The sequence below is a fragment of the Bison bison genome, unplaced genomic scaffold (genome assembly GCF_000754665.1).
Source record: "Bison bison bison isolate TAMUID 2011002044 unplaced genomic scaffold, Bison_UMD1.0 scf7180017864057, whole genome shotgun sequence".
Lineage (NCBI taxonomy): Eukaryota > Metazoa > Chordata > Mammalia > Artiodactyla > Bovidae > Bison > Bison bison.
This window is the reverse complement of record NW_011494629.1, coordinates 2,551,282-2,559,919: the sequence shown is the minus strand read 5'-3', so window position 1 is coordinate 2,559,919 and position 8,638 is coordinate 2,551,282.

Below are 8,638 nucleotides of genomic sequence, written 5' to 3'. Positions count from 1 at the left end.
TTGTTATTAGGGTATTCATTCAGATGGACTCACTGTAATGAGTATGGATGATGTAAATTTAGCTGAATCTAAGGAAATTAAACTGTCTACTAAAACACAGTAACCACTAGCAATTAATTTCTTTCAGTGTTTGCACCGTGTCTTTTTCCTAAGCTGTTTGTCAGACAAAATGTGAATATCTACTGTTAAACCTCAGTCATTCCCAAGTCTAGAGTAATGCTCAAATGGCCTGTGTAGCCATTAAATACACCCAGATGCAAAATTACTTTCAAATCAGCACTATTCACTTTTTTTTACATAAAAGGTTTGTAAATAAATGGGTGAACAGTGAAATGACAAAGTTTTTCTCTGGGTCCTAAATTGCCTGCCCACTGGATGTGTTTCCCATTTCAAGAGCTCTCCTATAAGAAACTGTGGACCTTTGCACAAGGTCAGCCATTGTCTACTTCACCAGAAAGAACACTGGTTAAAAATTCTAAGGTTGGTATGTGGGAATGAGTAAGATATGAGCTAGTTGTATTTGTCCAACTTGACTTAAGATGTTACTGTGAACTAAAGTGCACTTAATTGCCACTGGTGATAAGAGTGTCTAAAAGAGAAATGATTGCAGAGGAGCTCCAAACTGTGCATGAAAACACTACCACAGATGAAAATAGTACCTTAAATGAAAAAGGAAAGTTGCTTTTTACTTGCAGGAAAAATTATTTGGTGGAAAGTTTATTTTTCTTTTCTAAAAATACCACAGTTTGGTTGACACCAGTACCCCAACACCATGGTTCAAATTTTAGGTACCACAGTAGATTAACTGTGAGTAAATGCTTAAAGAATGAACTTGCTACAAACTGTACTGCTAGCTCCACAGTCCACCAATCATCACGTCAATTCAAGATATCATGCTCAGTGACCAGTGATGTCACTTCTTGCAGAGGCTGTCAATGACTGATCACAAACAGTCTAATTAAGGAGCTAATTCATGCACAGACAGCAAAGCATGTGGTTGTGTTGCCTCCGTGTCTCTCAGTGATAAACTCACATGACAGTTTACAAAAATGGATCATCCGATGATGCAAGTACAGTAAAAAAATGAAAACTGGAAACACTAAAAGTGAAATTTAAATCCATTTAAATCCAACATAAGAAAAAAAAAAGATAAAAAAAAAATAATCCAACATAAGATATGTCATTCAAGAAGTAACTGACTGTGGGAATGTCAGTATTGCTATCATTCCAGACACTCAGATGTGTAGCCAGGAGAACATAGTAAAGATAAATTTATCAAATACATAAGGAAAATGTTTGTGACGAAAGGAATGACGATGTTCCGGAAGAAGGGACACCAGCAAAAAGTCACATTAAAGAGACGTGGAGATAGTCCATGACATTAAAAGAATAAAGGAGAAAATGTTAGAAGCTAATGCAGACTTAGAAAGGAATATTACAAATTGTCAAATAAGTTATATGAAGAAGACAAGTACTGTTCAAATGACTCTGGATACATTTTTACAAAGACTAAAAGCACTTTAATCCTCAGTGCTGCTAATGTTTTCAATTATAGTATACAAAATGAAGGTTAATTTTACTGCTTTGCTCATTTCCTTATACATTTATAAATGGTAGTATGCATTTTTAATGTATTGATGAAAATTTCTAGAAGTCAGGGAAAGTCATAATTTTCCCCTTCATTATTAAAATCGTATGGCACAGTTTCAGCTTGCACAGTCATTTTTGTGGTCCCATATTATTGGGCAAAACAAAAACCATCTGTTTTATGTTGGGAGGCCCAATGTGCTAAAATTCTAAAAAAATTTATCTGGACAAAGTTGATTTTTTGTTTGTTTGTTTTAGTAGGTAATTACCCAGTTTAGCCTGACTGAAAAATCTTGTCTTGCCCTCTGTTAGTGGTGGCTCCAGCATCAGTTCATTTTCAAAGTGCTGCTGTGCAGCTCTGTACTGAGCAAGAGATATGTCTGTTCATACCCAGAACTGGGGAGCCTCCTTTCCAGGTGTCTTGTCTCCAAGATGTCCTCTAGGCTCTCTGGATATTATGGGCCCCCTTTCCCCGGGATCTGGCTAGAAAGATAGGGCTTCTGTCTGACTGTTACCTGTCAATGTGCCCCATGATATTGTCAAAAGGAACTGCCCTCAGGAAAAGAGAGTGAAAAAAATGGAGGGAAAAAAAAGAAACATAAATTCCTTCCGTGTTCTTCAGAAGGGACACTTCTCCATGCCTCTATGGCTGGAAAGACAGGTTTTCTCTCAGGGCTGAGTTGACTGCTATCTCCTCGGTCTCTGAAGTGCTTCTCCATGAGTAGGGTCAACTTCAGGTCCAAGTCTGAAAGAGTAAAATACTAGGAAAAAAACAAAAACAAAAGAGGGGTACTGCCACACTCTGGCTTTCAGGGGCACCATTACTGAACTTTTAAAGAAAGTCCCAGACTGTTTTCCCATCTGCCATGTGAGAGTTCCAGTTCCAGTGCATTTTCATCAGCATTTAGTAATAGGCATTTTTAATTATAGCCGTTCTAAACATCATTGTGGTTTCTTTTTTGGTTATTGAATTCTAGTTTTTCATTTATTTTGAAAATTAAATTCCTTATCAGATATGATTTGCAAATATTTTATCCCATTTCTTGGGTTTCTATATATTCCTTTGATACTGACCTTTGATATACAAAAGTTTTAATTTTGATGAAGTCAAGTTTTCCATTTTTTCTTTTATTGTCTGTGGTTTTGGAAAGAAATCATTGCTAAATCCAATGTCATAGATTTTTCCTTCAGTTCAGTTCAGTCGCTCAGTCGTGTCCGACTCTTTGCCACCCCATGAACTGCACCATCAACCAGCTGTCCATCACCAACTCCTTGAGTTCACCCAAACTCATATCCATTGAGTCGGTGATGCCTCTGTCGTCCCTTCTCCTGCCTTCAATCTTTCCCAGCAACAGGGTCTTTTCCAATGAGTCATTTCTTTGTATTAGGTGGCCAAAGTATTGGAGTTTCAGCTTCAGCATCAGTCCTTCCAATGAATATTCAGGACTGATTTCCTTTAGGATGGACTGATTGGATCTCCTCGCAGTCCAAGGGACTCTCAAGAGTCTCCTCCAGCACCACAGTTCAAAAGCATCAATTCTTCACTGCTCAGCTTTCTTTATAGGCCAATTCTCACATCCATACATGACCACTGGAAAAACCATAGCTTTGACTAGATGGACATTTGTTGGCAAAGTAATGTCTCTGCTTTTTCATAGCTGTTCTTCCAAGGAGTAAGTGTCTTTTAATTTCATGGCTGCAGTCACCAGCTGCAGTGATTTTGGAGCCCAAGAAAATAAAGTCTCTCACTGTTTCCATTGTTTCCCCATCTATTTGTTATGAAGTGATGGGACTGGGTGCCATGATCTTAGTTTTTTGAATGTTGAGTTTTAAGCCAGCTTTTTCACTCTCCTCTTTCACTTTCATCAAGAGGCTCTTTAATTCTTCACTTTCTTGCCATAAGGGTGATGTCATCTGCATATCTGAGGTTATTGATATTTCTCCCAGCAATCTTGATTCCAGCTTGTGCTTCTTCCAGCCCAGTGTTTCTCATGATGTACTCTGCATATAAGTTAAATAAGCAGGGTGACAATATACAGCCTTGATGTACTTACTCCTTTCCTGATTTGGAACCAGTCTGTTGTTCCAGGTCTGGTTCTAACTGTCGCTTCTTGACCTACATACAGATTTCTCAGGAGGCAGGTCAGGTGTCCTGGTATTCCCATCTCTTTCAGAATTTTCCACAGTTTGTTGTGATCCACACAGTCAAAGGCCTTGGTGTAGTTAATAAAGCAGAAGTAGATGTTTTTCTGGAACTCTTGTGCTTTTTCAATGATCCAACGGATGTTGGCAATTTGATCTCTGGTTTCTCTGTCTTTTCTAAATCCAGCTTGAACATCTGGAAGTTCATGGTTCATGTACTGTTGAAACCTGGCTTGGGGAATTTTGAGCATTAGTTTGCTAGTGTTTGAGATGAGTGCCCTTGTGTGGTAATTTGGCCATTCTTTGGTGTTGCCTTTCTTTGGGATTTGAATGAAAATTGACCTTTTCCAGTCCTGTGGCCACTGCTGAGTTTTCCAAATTTGCTGGCATATTGAATGCAGCACTTTCACAGCATCATCTTTTAGGATTTGAAATAGCTCAACTGGGATTCCTTCACCTCCACTAGCTTTGTTTGTAGTGATGCTTCCTAAGGCCCACTTGACTTTGCATTCCAGGATGTCTGGCTCTACGTGAGTGATCACACCAACGTGGTTATCTGGGTCATGAAGATCTTTTTTGTGTAGGTTCTGTGTATTCTTGCCACCTCTTCTTAATCTCTCTTGCTTCTGTTAGGTCCGTACCATTTCTGTCCTTTGTTGTGCCCATCTTTGCATGAAATGTTCCCTTGTTATCTCTAATTTTCTTGAAGAGATCGCTAGTCTTTCCCATCCTATTGTTTTCCTCTATTTCTTTGCACTGATCACTGAGGAAGGCTTTGTTTCCTCTCCTTGCTATTATTTGGAACTCTGCATTCAGATGCTTATATCTTTCCTTTTCTCCTTTGCCTTTTCCTTCTTTCTTTACCCAGCTATTTGTAAGACTTCCTCAGACAACCATTTTGCCTTTTGCATTTCGTTTTTACTTATAGTTTTATAATTTTAGCTCTAAGAGTTTTCGTCTAAGAATTATATATTTTTAAGTTCAGGTCTTTGATCAATTTTTTTAATGCCTCTGCTTTTTTTAAAATAAATTTATTTATTTTAATGAAGGCTAATTACTTTACAATATTGAATTTGATCAATTTTGAAATAAGTTTTGTATATGGCATGAGGTAATCTGTTGTTTTTTAGTTCGTAAGTCTTATCTGACTCTTTTGCGACCTCATGCACTGTAGCCCACCAGGCTCCTCTATCCATGGGATTTCCCAGGCAGGAATATTGGAGCGGATTGCTGTCTCCTTCCTGACCCAGGAAGATCCCCTGGGTTATCCTGCATTGGCAAGAGGATTCTTTACCACTGGGCCAGCAGGGAAGCCCTGGTATGAAGTAATGGTCCAACTTAATTCTTCCTCATGTGGCTGTTCAGTTTTCCCAGCATCATTTGAGAAGACTTCCCTTTCCCCTTTGAATAGTCTTGTCATCCTTACAAAAAATCAATTGTCTATGTGAGTTTATATTTCTGGGTGCTGTTTTATATCTTTTTGGTCCGTATGTCTGTGCTTATGTTGGTACCACCAGTCCTTCAAATGAATATTCAGGGTTGGTTTGAGCAAACTCTGGGGGATGGTGAAAGACAGGGAAGCCTAGCATGCTGCGGTCTATGGGGTTGCAAAGGGTCAGACACGACTGAGTAGCTGAACAATGACAACAAAATGTCAGTAGCACACTGTTTTGATTTCTGTACCCCTAAGTAAGTTGAGAAATTGACAAATACGAGTTTTCCAACTTTTTAATTTTTTTTCCCAAGAATGATGTCTTGGGACTTTCCTGGTGGTGCAATAGTTAAGACTCTACACTTCTACCTCAGGGGCATGGGGTCAATCCCTGGTAAAGGAACTAAGATACCACATGCTGCATGGCATGGCCAAAAAAATAAAGAAACAAATAAACTTTAAAAATAATGTCTGTTTAGTGTTCCTTGAAATTCCATTTGAATTTTAAGATGGATTTTCCATTTCTGTAAAAATTGTTGGATTTTTGATACAGGTTGCATTAAATCTGTAAATCCCTTTGGGTAGTATTGTCTTCTTAATAATATTAAATCTAAATCCTCCAATTCATGAGCATGCCATGTCTTCCCATGCATTTAGGTTTTTAAATTTTCTTTCAGCAATGTTTTGTAGTATTTGTGTAGAAGTCTTTTGCTCTGAAGTTAAATTTATTTCTAAGTATTTTATTCTCTTTGATACTATTGTAAATGAAGTTTAAAATTTTTTTCCTCAGATTGTTCATTGCAAGTATATAGATATGTAACTGATTTTTGCAATTGATTTTGTATTTCATATCCTCACATCCTAACCAACTTAATTTATCAGCTTCAACAATACTTCTGTGGATTCCTTAGGGTTTTCTCTATATAAGATCATGTCATCTGTGTAGAGAATTTAACTTCTTTTCCAGTTTGAATGTGTTTTATCTCTTTTTCTTGCTTGCTTGCTTCAGCTAAGACTTTCAGCACAATGTTGAATATAAATGAAGAAAGTGAACACCTTTGTCTTGTTCTTGCTATTAGAGGAAAAGCTTTCAGTCTGTCACCATGGAGTATGATGTTACCTATGGGCTTTTCATATCTGGCCTTATCACATTTAGGAAGTTCCCTTTTAGTCTCAGTTTATTGAGTATTTTCATCAAGAAAGTGTGTCAAATTTTTCTAATGTTTCTGCATCAATTACAATGATCATGAGGGATTTTTTCCATTAATTCAATTAGCATGGTGTATTGCGTATGTGTGTGCCTGTGTTGCTTCAGTCATGTCTAACATGTTAACTCTGTGTAACCCTATGGACTATAGCCTGCCAGGTTCTTCTGTACATGGGATTCTCTAGGCAAGAATCCTGGAGTGGACTGCTGTGCCCACCTCCAGGGGATCTTCCTGACCCAGGGATCAAACCTGTGTCTCTTATGTCTCCTGCATTGGCAGGCACGTTCTTTACCACTAGTGCCACCTTCGAAGCCCAACATGCTGGATTACATTGATTTTTTTTGTGTTGAACCACCCTTGAATCATCCTGGGAATAAATCCCATCTGGTTATGATGTATAATCCTTTTAATATGCTGTTGAATTCAGCTTGCTAGTAATTTCTCAAGGACTTTTTCACTTGTATTCATAAGGAAAATTGATCTCTTTTCTTGTATTCTCTTTATCTGATTTTGGTATCAGGGTAATTCTGGCCTCTTAGAATGAGTTTCAATGTGTTTCATTATTTTCAATTTTTTTTTGAAGACTTTAAGAAAGATTGGAATTAAATTCTTCTTTAAATGGTGGGTTGAACTTACATTGAAACCATCTGGTACTGAACTTTCTCTGTTGGGAAGTTTTTGATTACTGAGTTAATTGCATTACTTGATGTGGACTTATTGAGGTTTTCTACTTCTTTATGATTCAGTTTTGACAGATTGTGTGTTTCTATAAATTTGTTCAGTTCATCTAGGTTATCCAGTTTGTTGACATACAAATGTTCATAGTATTCACTTATAATTCTTTTTATTTATGTAAAACTGGTGATGTCTCCACTTTCATTTCTGATTTAAGAAAGTTTAGTCTTTTTTTTTTTCTTACTGAATCTTTGTCAATTTTCTTTATCTTTTTGAAGAACCAACTTTTGATTATTTTTATTTTCTCTGTTACTTTTCTGTTTTCTATTTTATTTATCTCTGCTCTGACCTTTATCATTTCTGAAACTATGCAAGCTTGGGGTTTAGCTTGCTCTTCTTTTTACAGTTTCTTAAGGTTTATTGGTTTATTTCTCCTTTTTTAACATATATATTTACAAATATAAATTTCTACTTTACCATTGCTTTTGATGAATCCCATGAGGTTTTGTACATTGTGCTTTTATTTTCATTTCTTAAGCCATTTTCTAATTTTCCTTGTTGTTTCTTCCTTGACCCATTGTTTCTTTAAGCTTGTATTTTTTTTTTTTTTTGAGCACTATCATTATTTCTTTTTTTAAATGTATTTTTTATTGAAGGAAAATTGCTTTATAGAATTTTGTTGTTTTCTGTCAAACCTCAACATGAATCAGCCATAGGTATATACATATATCCCCTCCCTTTTGAACCTCACTCCCATCTCCTTCCCCACCCCTGTTTGAGTTTCCTGAGACATACAGCAAATTCCCATTGGCTATCTATTTTACATATGGTAATGTAAGTTTCCATGTTACTCTTTCCATACTTCGCACCCTCTCCTCCCCTCTCCCCATGTCCATAAGTCTATTTTCTATGTTTCTCCATTGTTGCCGTGTTAATAAATTTTTCAGCACCATTTTTCTAGATTCCATATACATGCATTAGAATATGATATTTATCTTTCTCTTTCTGACTTACTTCACTCTGTATAATAGGTTCTAGGTCCATCCACCTCATTAGAACTGACTCAAATGTGTTCCTTTTTATGGCTGAGTAATGTTCCATTGTGTATATGTACCACAACTTTATCCATTCATCTGTTGATGGAAATCTAGGTTGCTTCCATGTTCTAGGTATTGTAAATAGTGCTGCAATGAACAATGGGATACATGTGTCTTTTTCAATTTTGGTTTTCTCAGGGTATATGCCTAGGAGTGGGATTGCTGTACTGCAAGGCTATGGTTTTTCCAGTAGTCATGTATGGATGTGAGAGTTGGACTGTGAAGAAAGCTGAGTGCCGAAGAATTGATGCTTTTGAACTGTGGTGTTGGAGAAGACTCTTGAGAGTCCCCTGGACTGCAAGGAGATCCAACCAGTCCATTCTAAAGGAGATCAGTCCTGGGTGATCTTTGGAAGGAATGATGCTAAAGCTAGAAACTCCAGTACTTTGGCCACCTCATGTGAAGAGCTGACTCATTGGAAAAGACTCTGATGCTGGGAGGGATTGCGGGCAGGAGGAGAAGGGGACGACAGAGGATGAGATGGTTGGATGGCATCA